Below are 14,102 nucleotides of genomic sequence, written 5' to 3'. Positions count from 1 at the left end.
AGTTGAATTATAGAAATTTGGAGCATGTATGTGGTTTAAAGGAGAGAGCCAGGATTGCTGGGATCTATTCCCAGATTCTGCCACTGACTCACTGTCAGACCTTGGACAAGTTACTTAATTCCTCTGTGCCTCACTTTAGCTATCTGTAAAACCAGTCAAAGGAGTCAGAGATGGAAAAGTTCTATCAGGTCATCCAGTCCATTTATCAGTCATCAGGATTGTTTCTGATAATGTATCTTCTAGTGTTTTGTCTGGTCTACTTTTAAATGCCCAAAGTGATGGGGTTTTCACCCTGTTTTTGGGAGACTGTTCTATAGACTAATAGACCTCAGTATCTCAGTTTCATCCTGTTACTCCTATTAGATGCCTTTTTCTACTGCACTAATTAGTTCCTGTTGCACCTTAGCATTTACACCCTACAATTTTGTTTTGGAAAGGAGTGAAGATGTAAATTCATATGTCATGACTTAAGTATACAAGAAATCTTCCCATAAAAAGTCAACCACAGTAAACAGTAGTGATACATATTAGTGTGCTCCTATGTATTATTTGTGAATGCAGATAAAATGAAAGCATCCAGTGATAAAGTACATATTTTTGAAAAAAACCTTGACATGTATTTGACATCTATTGCACATTACCAAATGTGCATATTGCTGTCTGTTTTATAGGTCAGGTTCAATCGCTTGCAGAATATCTCAATACATCAGAAAAACCCACAAAACATAATGAAAAGAAACGCAAACGTGAGTGACTAAGAGCAGGAAGAATGTGTGACAAAAATTCCATTGCCAAAAGAAATCTTTGAAAACTCACCAAAACACTATAGGGAATGTTATCTGCCCTCAGATGGTATGCAGTTCACATTGAAACCAACAGGAGATGCAGATACATCTGAGAGCCAAATTTGGCTTCTCATGCACAGAAAATGTTGATAGTTCATAGTTTATAGCAGAGTTGATAACATACATTTTATGAGCCAAGTTTTCAGCACTCAGTTTCTGCATGTTAGAACTAGTCAAATACATACTTATTTTCAGTTGCTCAAATTTGGGCCCCTGAAACACAGCACAAATGGGAAAAATGTGTTGCCTACTAACTTTTGACTGTGAAACCCAATCTCTAGTCATATTGAGGCTTTCTTGGGATGGATGGAGTCAGGAGGAGTGAGTCAGGTAACATTTTTATAATTGGGTGCTTACAAGTTTTAAATCTGTATTTTCTCACCAATGTATATCCTCATTAAAGAGATAAAAATCTCCTGCAACATTTCTGCTGTCAACGTGGGATTTGAAATACTAGCAGGGATTGCTGTTATCATTGTGAACTAATATTACTCTCATCAAAATGGATCAACTCCCTAAGGCTCTTAAAATTGTTTATGTCCTTTGGCCAAATATATGTCAGTCTCATATACAGGTATTTCATGAAGCAAAAACAGGAGGGGGTTTACATCTTCTCTACGTAGGTGCTGGAGTGCACTATACCATTTAGCCAGCGGTAGTGTCTCTGATAGCTACTATGGGACTGGGAGTCAGCATTTGTAAATCTAAACCCTACTCAGCTTCTGTCTCTCTGGGCAACCTTGGGAAAATCACTTTACTTGCTATGATGCAGTTTGCCATTCTATAAAATGGGTGTAATAATACATGCCATCCTGGCAGTGCTTTTGTGAACACTATTTAAAATTTGTGAAGTGCTCTTAGAGATCATCATCTGAAAAGTGTATAAAATACAGAATACTATATTAAGAAGCTGGGTGAGTATATGCACTGTTTGGGAACTATTTATTTAATGAAGGAAATTATATAAGCAGCTAAATCAAGGACTCTTTCCTTCTCCTATTAGATAAACAGCCTTTTTCTTGCAAGTATGTCTCATCTTCCTAAATCAGTTTCAGGAAACCCTGTAATGTCAGTCACTATTAGCATTTGGAACAGCATTAAGAGGTTTATGGGAGCTCATACTAATCTGCCTAGGTTAACCTTTATATCCAGGCTCCTCAGTTGTTGTATTTCAGGTTTGCAGAATGTCCTTCTCATTGGGCAGAAAAGAGTTTAGTCCAGATTTAACTCTGCTCTGATCATGGCATGATACAGTAATTTTGAGCTAATTTGTGACCAAAAAGAAATTTCTCATGAGCAATTTATGTCTCATCAACTAAGTTGCTTAACTTGTGGAGGAAAACTCTTAGACTCTTCACTCCCAAAAGCTGAAGAGGAGCCGAGATGCCAATCTGCAAATATTATTATATTTCATCAGGATATTATTATTTGGGAACTGAGAATAATGTAATAATAGATAATGATGTGGACAGAATTTTAATAATTCTACTTCACTGGGTAAAAAGAAGGGAGGAAGAATGGTTTTGTGATTAAGGCACAGATCGTGAGGTGATCTGGATTTTATTCCTGGTTCTGCAGCAAACTTCCTGTGTGACCTGGGCAAATCAACTTCACTGTGACTCAGTTTCCTCATCTGTAAATAGGGAGGATGATCCTAACCCACTAAACAGGGCTGTATTGAGAGCCTGAGAGGGAAGGTGCTATAGAAGTGCAAAGTATTATTATTAATTTGTGTGAATCTGATCCTGATATCACTTAAATAATTAAGTAAACCCATTGGTTTATGTCTGAATCCTTGTGACATCATAGCAGTTTTCAGAAGCCTTCATGATCCATCATTAACTTTGAGCATCCAGAAGCTGACCACCTAGTGGTCACACACCATCCATCCATCTTTTTGCTGGTCATCTCCTACTACAGTGACCTTTCACCATTCCTTCTGTGATAGCTTTCTCAGGGTTATTTCCATTGCTATGCCTAATGTGACCAAAGTACTGATTTCTGATATCAGGGTCTGCTTCTCTTCAATAAGCGTTCTAAAATAAGCATTTGTCTTCTTTTTCATCCAGGAAAACACAAGATCTTCACCAGCACCACATCTCAAAATCTTCAATTTTCTTCTTCATCCATAAATCACTAAGGAACAAACAAGACTTTTCACCAGATGCAGCTGTGCACATTTTGAGATACCACGGTTTTCACACACTTCTTAAGGGAGTCCACAGCCGAATGAACCAGCCTTAGTCTTCCTCCAGTTCGTTTGGAACAACCTCCTTGGTTGGATATATGTGATCCCAACTGAGGAGGCTGTTCCAAAGTTATCATTTACACTATTTAAAAAGCAAAGTAACTCCACTGAATTCAATGGAGTTACTGCAGATTTATAGCAATTTATCTGAGATCAGAATCTACTTCTGTATTTTATTGTCTCTAGTTTTATAGGAGTCTTTTGTTTTATTTTCCTTTTAATAGTTCTTTGTGGCAAGGAATGTGTGTTTTGTGTTTCTACAGCCCCAAGAATGTGCCAGGCACTGATAGAAATTACGCTTCTCAGTATGTTTGTACACTGGCATAATCCGTTCTACTCTATACTATGGGAATAGGTTGTGTACTTGCTAATAGTTGTTGGGATGTTTACTTGAGTCACCCCAAAATAGCTGTCTGTCTGTTTTCTTTTAAATTTCCATTAAAGGGACGTAATAGTATAACAATTTCAAGGTATAGCTAGATTGTGATTTTCAGAGGTTAACTAAAGGCTCTTCAAAAAGAAAGTATGGCTGAAATATCTGCTACAGGGTTGTGAAAATAATCTGCTCATGATTTGAAATGGTTTTAATAAGGGCAAGCCCAGCAGACGGATGAAAGCACAACATCCTGCTACCCGGGTGATTTGCATTTTGGCCCTGAGCTTGGTTCCCTTCCAACTTCCCTTACTGGCAAAGACTAGGACTTGCTGCTGAGATGTCATGTTCAACCCCCACAGTGATCTCTTCTGAACAGCCTGGCAGAAGCCACAATACCATCCATCCTCCCCTAGACTTAGCTGAGAGTCATGGTGTTGTTGAGCCTTTGAGGTTGGTGAAATGGGAAAAATGAAGAGGATTCTGAAGAGCCAGCACTACCCAAAAGAAATTATGATGATAAATGTTGATTTTGTGTCTAGCTGCCTGTTTTCTATTTAAAGACGCAAGAAGGCTTCTGATAAATATTTAAGTGGCATCAATTTATTTAGTTCTGTACATGAGTAACAGTCTGAATACTAAGGAAGGTAAATAGATGAGAATTGTAAATGAATAGTTTTGCTGTATTGTTTTGTAGGGTCCATAGCAGGGATATATCATATTTGTACCAGGGTAGCTACATCAGGGAACCCTCTCAACATGTATAATACAGGGTATCCACACTGGGGCAAGCTCTGTTTTACATCAGTGCAATGCATCTAGGGCTTTGCTACATTGGTGTAGTAATATTCCCAGTTCAGACGGGCTTTAGATTCAAAGTTTTCTGCATAACTGCTCTGGCTGTCATGCAGATGATCTCTATTCTCACCTTCAAAAGAATTGCATCTGTGTGAACACAGTTTTAAGGCCAAATATTGCCCTTGGCTATGTGCCCACAATTGTGCACACAGTTACACAGCTGAAGTCAGTAAGAATTGTGCGTGTGTATCCAAGGGCAAAATTTGACCCCTAAGTATTTCCACATCAGTCACATGTTATTATTATATGAAAGTTTAATTGTAGGTGATTAGCTCAGAGTACTTTGCTATGACATATAAAGACTCCCTAAGTATCACTTGATTAGTTCTCCTGTCTTGACCGTAATACAGAGGTAAAAATACTTAATGGCCTGAACTAAATTAAGCAACACCAGACTGTGATTCAGGTATGCATAACTAAATCTAGATCAGCGATTCTTGCACTTACAGTGTTGACAATGAGCTACCCAGAAAAGGAATTGCTTTAGAGAGAGTTGCTTGCAAGGACAGACATAGTTCCTGGATGCTTGTTTACGACTGTCACTAGGCATCTGTATCATTTAAGAGCAGTACGGCAGCTGTAAGTTTTTGTTTCAGAAATTAGAATACACATTAGAAATGAATTAAAACATCAGTGTCCTTGAGGCCTTTTTCTTCTTGCCATGTTTTAGAGAAAGCATGTTTCAGCAAGACACTGACTCTAGTATAACTATCATAATTACTGATGTCAGGACGAAAGAATGCAAATATATACTTAGCTATTGTTTTATTCTTTTAGCTACAATTTCCCCTTGATGCAGGGAAATCTCAGCAAGGAACCTGAAGTAGCAGTACAGTAGCTACATATGTATTTCAATATCCTGCATAAAGATCCAACTTCAGCGAGAGTCCACACAAGCTCGGGGTTAGTCTCCCCACTGGCTCATGAGTCTCTCTCTCTCTCTGCAGAATTAGGGCTGTAATCTTTAAAATATTATTACAGTTATGACATCATATATGATAGCTATATTATATACAGCTGTGCAATAATGTATCACATTTATGCATTGGTTCTCATTTGGTCTCCTAAGCAAAGTCTCCTCAGCTTGGTCTCCTCAGCTTTCTCTATTAAAGCTGAGTTTGCCAACTACTGTATCCATCCTGAATGCAGTGGAGGCATGTTAGATTTCCATTTCCTACACATTACACTTACGGCTTCTTACAAAGATGTGAGCACTCATTTGGTAGTGATGGCAGGGAGATATAATTCATTTGCCAATTCCATTATACAGATCTTCAAAGCAGGGCAGAGCTTCGAATGCAGTACTATGGAAAGTTCTCTGCATATATTGCTCCAATATAGTGTAGTTTGTGGCAAGGAAGACTGGGAGATCCCTGAGTGTCAGCTTGAAAGCTATGGAGATGGTAAAGAGGGAACAGAATTTTGCCACATTCTCTATCTCCAAAACCCTGAGGCCAAAACTGGGTAAGTTATGTCACTGAACCCTCTGGTTTGGAATGCACTGTCCCATTGAGAGAGACTTCAGGAGTAGTCAGTAGCTGAGGGAGACTTTGGCAGCATGGCAGCAGTCTTGCTGGGCAGGGGACAGTGGGATCCAGGGGCAGACCAAGTGTGACACTCTGTGCCCCAAAGCAACACGCTGGTACCCCCATATTCATCACTGTCATGTAATTATATGTTTTGTACAAAGTATGCATTGTGAGGTATCATTCTAAAAGTCTTGATCTATTGAACATTAATATCCTGTTGGACTGTATATGCTGTCATTGTATGTGAAAAGTTATGAAGTTTTTCTATGTGTGTGTTACTGAAAGATGTTGTGAAGTTGGAAACACCCACAACTGGCCTTTCAAGTACAATAATGAAGGAGCCAGACAGTGCTAATGGCTCATTAACTAAAACAATGGGCCATATAAAAAGCTTATCCCACCTGGTGGGCCTTCCTGTGAATGCTTCAGTCAGCCTATGGATAATGGCTGCCATGAACGCATGCAAGGGCGGGTGACCTGATCACATGATACTGAACTCCCTTTTGGTACCTGTATTTTTCCACAAACTGGGCCGGGAACTTGGCTTGGAACAAAGGGTTCTCGCTATATGAAAGAAACTATAAAAGGTGGAAGTGACATCACCAATGGTCTCACTTTCCCCGCAACTCAACAAGTGGAAATACCTCTGGATGAACAAAGACTTTGAACTGGGGAAGTGTTGGTCCCAGGCAGGAAAGGAAACCTTGCCTGTGTATGAAACAGCTACAAACTGCTTGTACTATCTAACAGCATGAGAGACTGATAAATCCTGTGTAGTATAGTAGGCTTAGATTGCATTTTTGTTTACGTCTTAGGTAACTATCTTTGATCTGTTTGCTATCACTTATAATCACTTGAAATCTATCTTTCTATAGTTCATAAAATCTGTTTTATCTTTTTTTACCTAACACAGTGTGGTTTGAGTGAAGTGTTTGGGAAAAATCTCAGCTCAGTTAAAGATTTTGTGTGTATTCCTCTCCACATCAAGGGAAAGGCAAACTGGGTAATTGTAATAATCTTTACTGGTCGGCTTTTGACCAGGGCAGGATGGTACAGCTCTGGGGTCCCAGGCTGGAGAGCTGGGGGATATTTTGGCTGAAGCTTCTCTATTGTTGGTTGATGTAGTGGCTGGCCACAGCATTCATGAACACAGCTGGCTGTGGTCCCTACCTGTGGATGTTGGTGTGAGTACAACCTTGGAGGGCTTTGCAGCTTGTCACAATGTCACAGTGCAAGAAGGAACCCTGATTGTTAAAACAGAAGGCTCAGCTGTATCCCAGTTCTGGGTGGCACCCTGGCGGGGGGACCCATCAGACCAAGGAGCCTCCAGGTAGCTTACTTCTACTTGGAGAATCTGCATTCTTGGGGTAGAATCCCTCAGCTTCATTGCTGGAGATCAAGGTGGAAGGCAGAGGAACCCTCCCGCTTCTCTGAAATGATTCACTCAGGGAATTTCTGTTCTCCTCATTTCCCTGTTCTGGTCATTCCCACATGTGGGGGCCTGAGTAAGGACTGCAGGATTTGACTCTGTGTTTTGTGAAGGCCAGATTCTTCCTCATGGTGATAGCTCCAGTTAGTAGCCTCCTACACTGGTAACCCCATGCAAATCAATGGAAGTACTCAGAGTAGAAGGGCATCAGAATTTGACCCTAAGGGATTGATTTGTGCAGAGAAAAAATAATTCAATTGTTTTTCCACTCGTATTCAACATATTTTCCTCCAAAATACAAATATTTTGATCTATTGCGGAGTAACATTTATAAATTCTGAAAGAGAAGAACTGATCAGTGTAAATTTGTGGTGTTTTCTAGGGGAGACTTCATCAGCATACAATCTCTGCTACTCTTGCTATGAATATCTTTCTTCCTCTTTCTAGTCCTGGGGTTAATTAGAATAGGAGATATAGCCTTAAAAAAAAGTTAATTAGCACTTCCAATGTACAGGATCTTATTTTAGCCCGCTGTTTTAGATTCATCCACAGGAGATGCCTGTTTTTCTGAGATTTTATACACAAATTAGAATGTGTACACATTTATTTTCATTTGTACACAAAAATAGCACACACTCTACTTTATGTATCTATCCTTTGGCAATTGAGGTTCAATACATAAAAAATTCATGCATCGAAAGCTCCCATCCAGACAGCCACCTAAAAATTCATGAAGGTTGAGGGGAAAAAAAAAATCATTCTCTTTCAAAATAAAAATCCCAGTTTGTCTGTCTTTCTTTTTAATGAATGCCAAGAAGTAGCTACATTTGTGCAGCTTAGAGACTTATTTTGAAATGGTAATGCTAGACTCTTCTTGCCATCAACAAGTTCTCCTGTGTTTCAGAAGCAATGGGTGAGAGTCATTAAATGTTTGTGCATTGTTTACACATAAATTCTGTTTAATTTCCAAAGTCAGCTTAGAGAGTACCCAGAATTTTGGTGTTTTCTACAATAAACTAGCCTCCTACTTACTATGCGGATCTTCCTAAGAATCAAATCCACACTTTGGGCAGAGGTTTCCAACACAGAAATTCTTGTTTCCATTTAGTAATTTACATCTAGCTCACCCTGCAAATATATATAATTCATTTTGCATATTTTGTACATAATACAATTTTAATAGGACTCAGTTTCAAATGGATATAATTCATAATGTGAAACAACTGAAGGGGAAAAGACGACAGTAACATCTACAAAGAAAGAACAGGGCTAGATCATGCAATTCAGGTACTTTCCTGAGCAGGGGACAACATGCAGCCTTCCCCATAACAGGGGAGCTCAGAAAATGAGGCTTAATCCCTCTTTAAGCTCCCTGCTGTGCTGGCATACTGCACAAGCTAGATCATGCTTTAGCATAGTGCTGTCATCTCTACTTAGGGCACCAAGTCCACTCTGTGGACCAGTTCAGAAGGGGGAAGGGCCTTTGTCATCCCTCCCTCCCTCCTCATCCCTCTGGGCCTCCTCTGTCACAAGATGTACCTTAGAGGCATGCAGAAGGAACAGGCTCTCTCTGGTAAAGTAAATCACCAGCAGAGAACACCATGACCATCACTTTGCTTTAATTGCAGTGTGTCAGGTCCTTCTCTCATTGAGTGTTGTACTTTAGTAACAAGATAGGTATATTGCCTGAAGTTTGTTGAAGTCTGACCCAAGTGACAGCCAGGAAATGTAAGGTAGAGGCCCTCTCATACTGTTAAACAGATTGCCAGAACACCCCTTCTGTCCATTCTTAAGGGTTTGGTCTGTGGAGGTGGATAAGCCAGCATGAGGAATCTCCAGAAAATTCAAGGTGACAAGTTTTCTGCAGTTAGATAAATAGCCTGGGGACTAACCAGCAGTGTGTGTTTCCATTCCCACAGTGCTCTAAGATGGCCTCTGTCTCTTTGGAAAGGACAGTCCCCAGATTTATGTACATACCTGGTGCCCTGATCAAGGATTTGGACCACTGTGCATCACACTAACTCTCTCTCTCTCTCTGCTCTGAAGATAGTCTGAGTGACTATTGGAAATGCAGTTTACCTAAAAGATGAAAGACCATTGCCTGAGACACAAGACATTTGCAACCTGCCAGCTTCCTGAATCATGCCACGCAGGATGCTCTGTGTCAGCCAGATATATGTTTGTCAAATCACACTGTGAGGGACTCTTAATAGTGGGATGGTCTGCTGACCAAATTCACTAAGTTAAAGTTGATCACACTTTGTCTAGAAGCCATTCCTCAAATGGAGTATTCCCTTGAGAACAAGATATAGCAGATCCTAAGAAATATTTACAGGTAAGACACTGATAATCAACAAATGCTTAATCTAAAGAAGATTAAGCACTTCTCCAGGGTCCAGATCATTGTTTTACAGCCCTATTACACAGAGGGAGTAGTTCAGATCTTCACCATTCAATGTTTCATTAGACATTCAGGAAGGAATTCTCCTGACCATCTGGCAATAGCGTGCTAGACCAGTGTTTTTAAAAGTTCGGGTTGCGGCATGTAAGGCATTGGGTCGCCTTGCTCAATACCCAGGGACCCTAGCGGCTCTGGTCAGAACCGCCAACTGGGACGTTAAAAGTCCCATCGGTGGTGCTGCCCAGCTAAGGCAGGCTAGTGCCTACTTGTTCTGACGCTGCTGCACCCCAGCAGCGTCCAGCAGCGAGTCTGGCTTCTAGGTAGGGGGGCCACGGGGCTCTGTGCACTGCCCCTGCCCTGAGCACCAGCTCCACACTCGCATTGCCTGCGGGATCAGAGCCACACACCTCCACCTACAAGCCGGAGCCACTGCTGGCCACTTCTAGGACGCAGTGTGGTCCTCGGTGCCAGGACAAGTAGGAAGCTTGCCTCTGCACCCTGGCTGCACTGCTGACCGGGAGCCACAGGAGGTAAGTCTGCGCCCCAATCCCCTGCCCCAGCCCTGATCCCCCCCAACCCAGACTTTCTGCACCCCAAACTCCTCATCCCCGCCCCCCCGAGCCTGCACCCCCAGCCCAGAGCTCTGACCCCCTCCTGCACCCCAACCCCCTGCCTCAGTCCAGAGCCTTCTCCCATACCCTGAACCCCTCATTCCTGGCCCCATCCCAGCCCTCACCCCCACGCTCTGCCCCAGCCCTGAGCTCCTCCCACATCCCAAATCCCTCATCCCCAGCTCCACTGGGTCACGGGCATCAATAATTTTCTTCAACTGCGTCCCCAGAAAAAAGTTTGAAAACCACTGTACTAGAGACCAAGGCTACAGAATGTGATTTAAACATGTTCTAGCAGGGACTTAGCCCTGTCCACATTGTCTGGCCAAACAGAGTCAGAATTGCTCAGGACAGTGGATTCACTAAGGCCTTAAATTTGTGAGGAGTAACTTGAAGCCTTGTGCACTTTGAGTCACTACATGTTTAAATATTTCCTGGGCTGTTTGCATTTGCCTAACTATTGTTAGCAAAAACCTTGAAGAAAATAACATTCCTGCTAGAAACAACTTTCAGAGAATTTCAGAAAGGGCTTGTGATGACAAGAGCTAGTCTTCCTTATTCCTGGGGAGGGAGTGGAACAATAGCTGGATAGAGCAGCACATGCCAACTGAAGATTTATCTCAGGAATTCCACATGGGTAGTCAATCTCCATCTCTCTCTCGGTTCTTGATTGTCTGTGGGGACCATGTGACCCCCCTGTCTTGTCTGTGTTCTCAAAGCACTCCCATGTGTCTCAGATACTTATCAGTTTAAAGGTTGGTCTAGGAAACAAATGCAGGCAAACACACAGGATTGGATCCAAAGCTGTTTCTCTGGCAGAAATCCAGCAGCCTGCGTCACACTGCAACAGTTTGTGCACTACTGACTTGTCCTCCCAGCAGAGCTTAGGTTTCTGACATATGGTGGCCATAAAAGGACACACACCATTAGCGTTAACCATGTGCAGGGGAAATTTGTAATAAAACCCAGAAAGATGGAAAAGGGAGGGATTATTTGTATCAACACAACCAGGTGTTCTGGGAAAAGGGTTCTACGTGATGGGAGATTGGGGACATTCAATGATCCTGCCTGGGTATTGATTCACATCTGCATCTGGCTCTGGCTCAGCTTCCATGGTTACCTCTTCACCATTATCAGTGATATGGGAGTTTTCTTTGGAAACTCAGTCACTGCTTAGAGTGCTCAGGACCCAAATCCTTCTCTGTATCAGCCCCCTGTAGCAGTTCCCGCTGTTATACATGTGCACTAGCCATGATATTGAGAGTCTCAGAGCGCCCACAGAGTGAGCCATTGAGTAAGTGAAACACATAATTCACCTTCACATCAGTCAGGATGGTCTTACTACAAGGGGATACAATGTTGAAATTAAACACTGGAAGCGTGAAGGGGGATTGTAGATTGGGGGAAGTGGCCCATCGGAGGGCTAATGTGTGAAGCTTCACAGCAAGCTTTTTAAAACTTAATTTAGAAAAAATATTTCCCTACAAATCATTTCTGGGCTAAGACTGAACATGAGAAATTTCAGCTCAGATAAGTTGAGATGATTATAACAGTGAAAATAAGGATTACAGACCTGCTTTTGCCATGCTTATTCACCTGAGCACTACTGCTGGTCTTCCACTGACATCAATGAGACTCCTGACATACGTGGGCAAATGCACAGGTATGCTCCGCCAATGCACAGCAGCCATAAACATGACATAATTGAAGATTAAACCAGGTTTATGGGTGCTTTGGATCACTGAGATGTGCAAAGCAGCCAAAGCGTACCACTGAATCTGGTACAAGGAAAGCAGAAGTGGGACCTTGGAGTAGAAATGTCATCTCACGTCTCACTGTAACATAACAAATACCATAAAGATAGTGATTCTGGAAAAGAATAAGACAATTTTACTCAACATCAAAAAGAATAAGATTTGAGAGTTCTTGGCATACATTTTAAAGAAAGAAAGATGTATTATAAGGAAAATGTAAAGTATCATAAGATGTTCTATTCAGAAAGCACCCATGTATCAGGAATACCAGCGTCTAAATCTAATTCTTCACCTTCAGAAAATACTTTGATTTTTTAATCCAAACACAAAAATCTTCATTTCAAAAACCATCTAACACTGGTATGTGACAACAGTGTGCTTACCTATCACATTGTTGCTCCTTTTTGACCCAAGTGGCTAGTCAAATTTTAAGGCCCTGGGGATGTTCCAGAAATTGGAAGCAGAAATTGATGAAAACCGGTATTTTCTTTAACACAATCTCATTATTTATGAAGACTGTACAAAGCCCTCCTTCACCAAATGCAAGAGGAACCATGAACAAAACAGCAGTTTCTTAGCTTACAGCCTCAAGCCTCTTCAGCCAACGTACCCAAAAGTGCTCTCACTGGCTTTTTACAGGGCCACACTGTGTTCACAGGTTACTGCTTAACTTTCTGGTTTTTGTCTTTGTCTCTATCTCTCTGTTCTTGTCTGTTCTGTTTCTGAGTTCTCTCCCCCCCTTCAAAAAACACATACTCAGACAAAAGCTCCTGGGCACTAGGATCACACACACACACCTTTTGTCCCAGGTGGGAATTTATGCATACAGATATTTTAACTGATGGGTGAGTTCACACCTATCAATCTCAATGGGATTTTAACTCAATTTATAACAAGGTTTCACTCAGCTCATATCAATATCATTAGAAAACCCACTCAAATAGGGACATAGAAATCAATAGTAAAGGACATCAAAATTTGTACTGTCCATAAACCCCAATATTATAATCAGTTATAATGAAATATATATTTCACCACAATCTTAACTCTGACTCCCAACAAAATACTATTTTTCACTGAATGCTTCCGATGAAGTGAGCTGTAGCTCACGAAGGCTTATGCTCAAATAAATGTGTTAGTCTCTAAGGTGTCACAAGTACTCCTTTATTTTTCACCAGTTATGATAAAAGCCCAACACAAAACACTCATGAAAAAGAAACATAAAAAGTATATTGATTGAGCTCAAATGTAAGTCCAGATACAAAGTTATTATATCATTAATCAACGTCATAGAATCGTAGGACTGGAAGGGACCTCGAGAGGCCAGCTAGTCCAGTCCAGTCCCCTGCACTCGTGGCAGGACTAAGTATTCATAGAATCATAGAAGATTAGGGTTGGAAGGGACCTCAAGACGTCATCTAGTCCAACCCCTGCTAAAATCAGGACCAACCCCACCTAAATCATCCCAGCCAGGGCTTCGTCAAGCTGGGCCTTAAAAACCTCTAAGGATGGAGATTCTACCACCTCCTGAGGCAGGGCTGGTGCAAGGATATTTTGCACCCTAGGTGAAACTTCCACCTTGCGCCCCCTCCTGCCCCCGGACTCGAACACAATTGACACAAAGTATTAGCGAAATGATGCAGCAGCAATTGCCAGAGCCTTAGATCTGAAACAACTCAACAAAAATAGTTAGCCTCAGTCGACAACCTCCGAAAACTAGTAAACTTAGCACTATAAACAGCCTGTCAGAACAGGTAACAGCTGCACGCGACGAGAAAAAATGATGTGATTGCCACTTTGTACTGTAGTGAAGCAGTATGCTTGTCCCACCCACCCCGACACTATCCACGGAACACAGCCCTCCCCAGAGCCCCCCCCCAGCACACAGCTCCCCTTCCTCCCGCCCGGAGCCTGGCGGGGCACACAGTGTCTCCCCTACTTCCCCACAAAACCCAGACCAGCGCAATCCACCTCGCTCCTCAGCCACCTCCCCGGCCGGCTGGTCCTCCCCGCCAAAGCCTAGCTGAGCACACAAAGAGCCCCCCCAGCCAGGC

At 41.9% G+C, this 14,102-nt stretch overlaps 1 long non-coding RNA gene across 1 annotated transcript; it reads right to left on the bottom strand.

The window, feature by feature from the left end:
* Nucleotides 1-1,018: 1,018 nt before the first annotated feature.
* Nucleotides 1,019-13,821, bottom strand: LOC122460055. Its single transcript, XR_006281112.1, has 3 exons — nucleotides 13,658-13,821; nucleotides 12,836-12,845; nucleotides 1,019-1,029 (listed from the first exon to the last, which is right to left on the bottom strand). It is a non-coding gene; the product is annotated as an uncharacterized LOC122460055 (long non-coding RNA).
* Between the last annotated feature and the right edge of the window lie 281 nt (nucleotides 13,822-14,102).

This window comes from Dermochelys coriacea, chromosome 4 (genome assembly GCF_009764565.3).
Source record: "Dermochelys coriacea isolate rDerCor1 chromosome 4, rDerCor1.pri.v4, whole genome shotgun sequence".
In the NCBI taxonomy this organism is placed as follows: Eukaryota; Metazoa; Chordata; order Testudines; family Dermochelyidae; genus Dermochelys; species Dermochelys coriacea.
The sequence above is the reverse complement of the archived record's forward strand: the minus strand, read 5'-3'. Positions and strand labels throughout refer to the sequence as shown.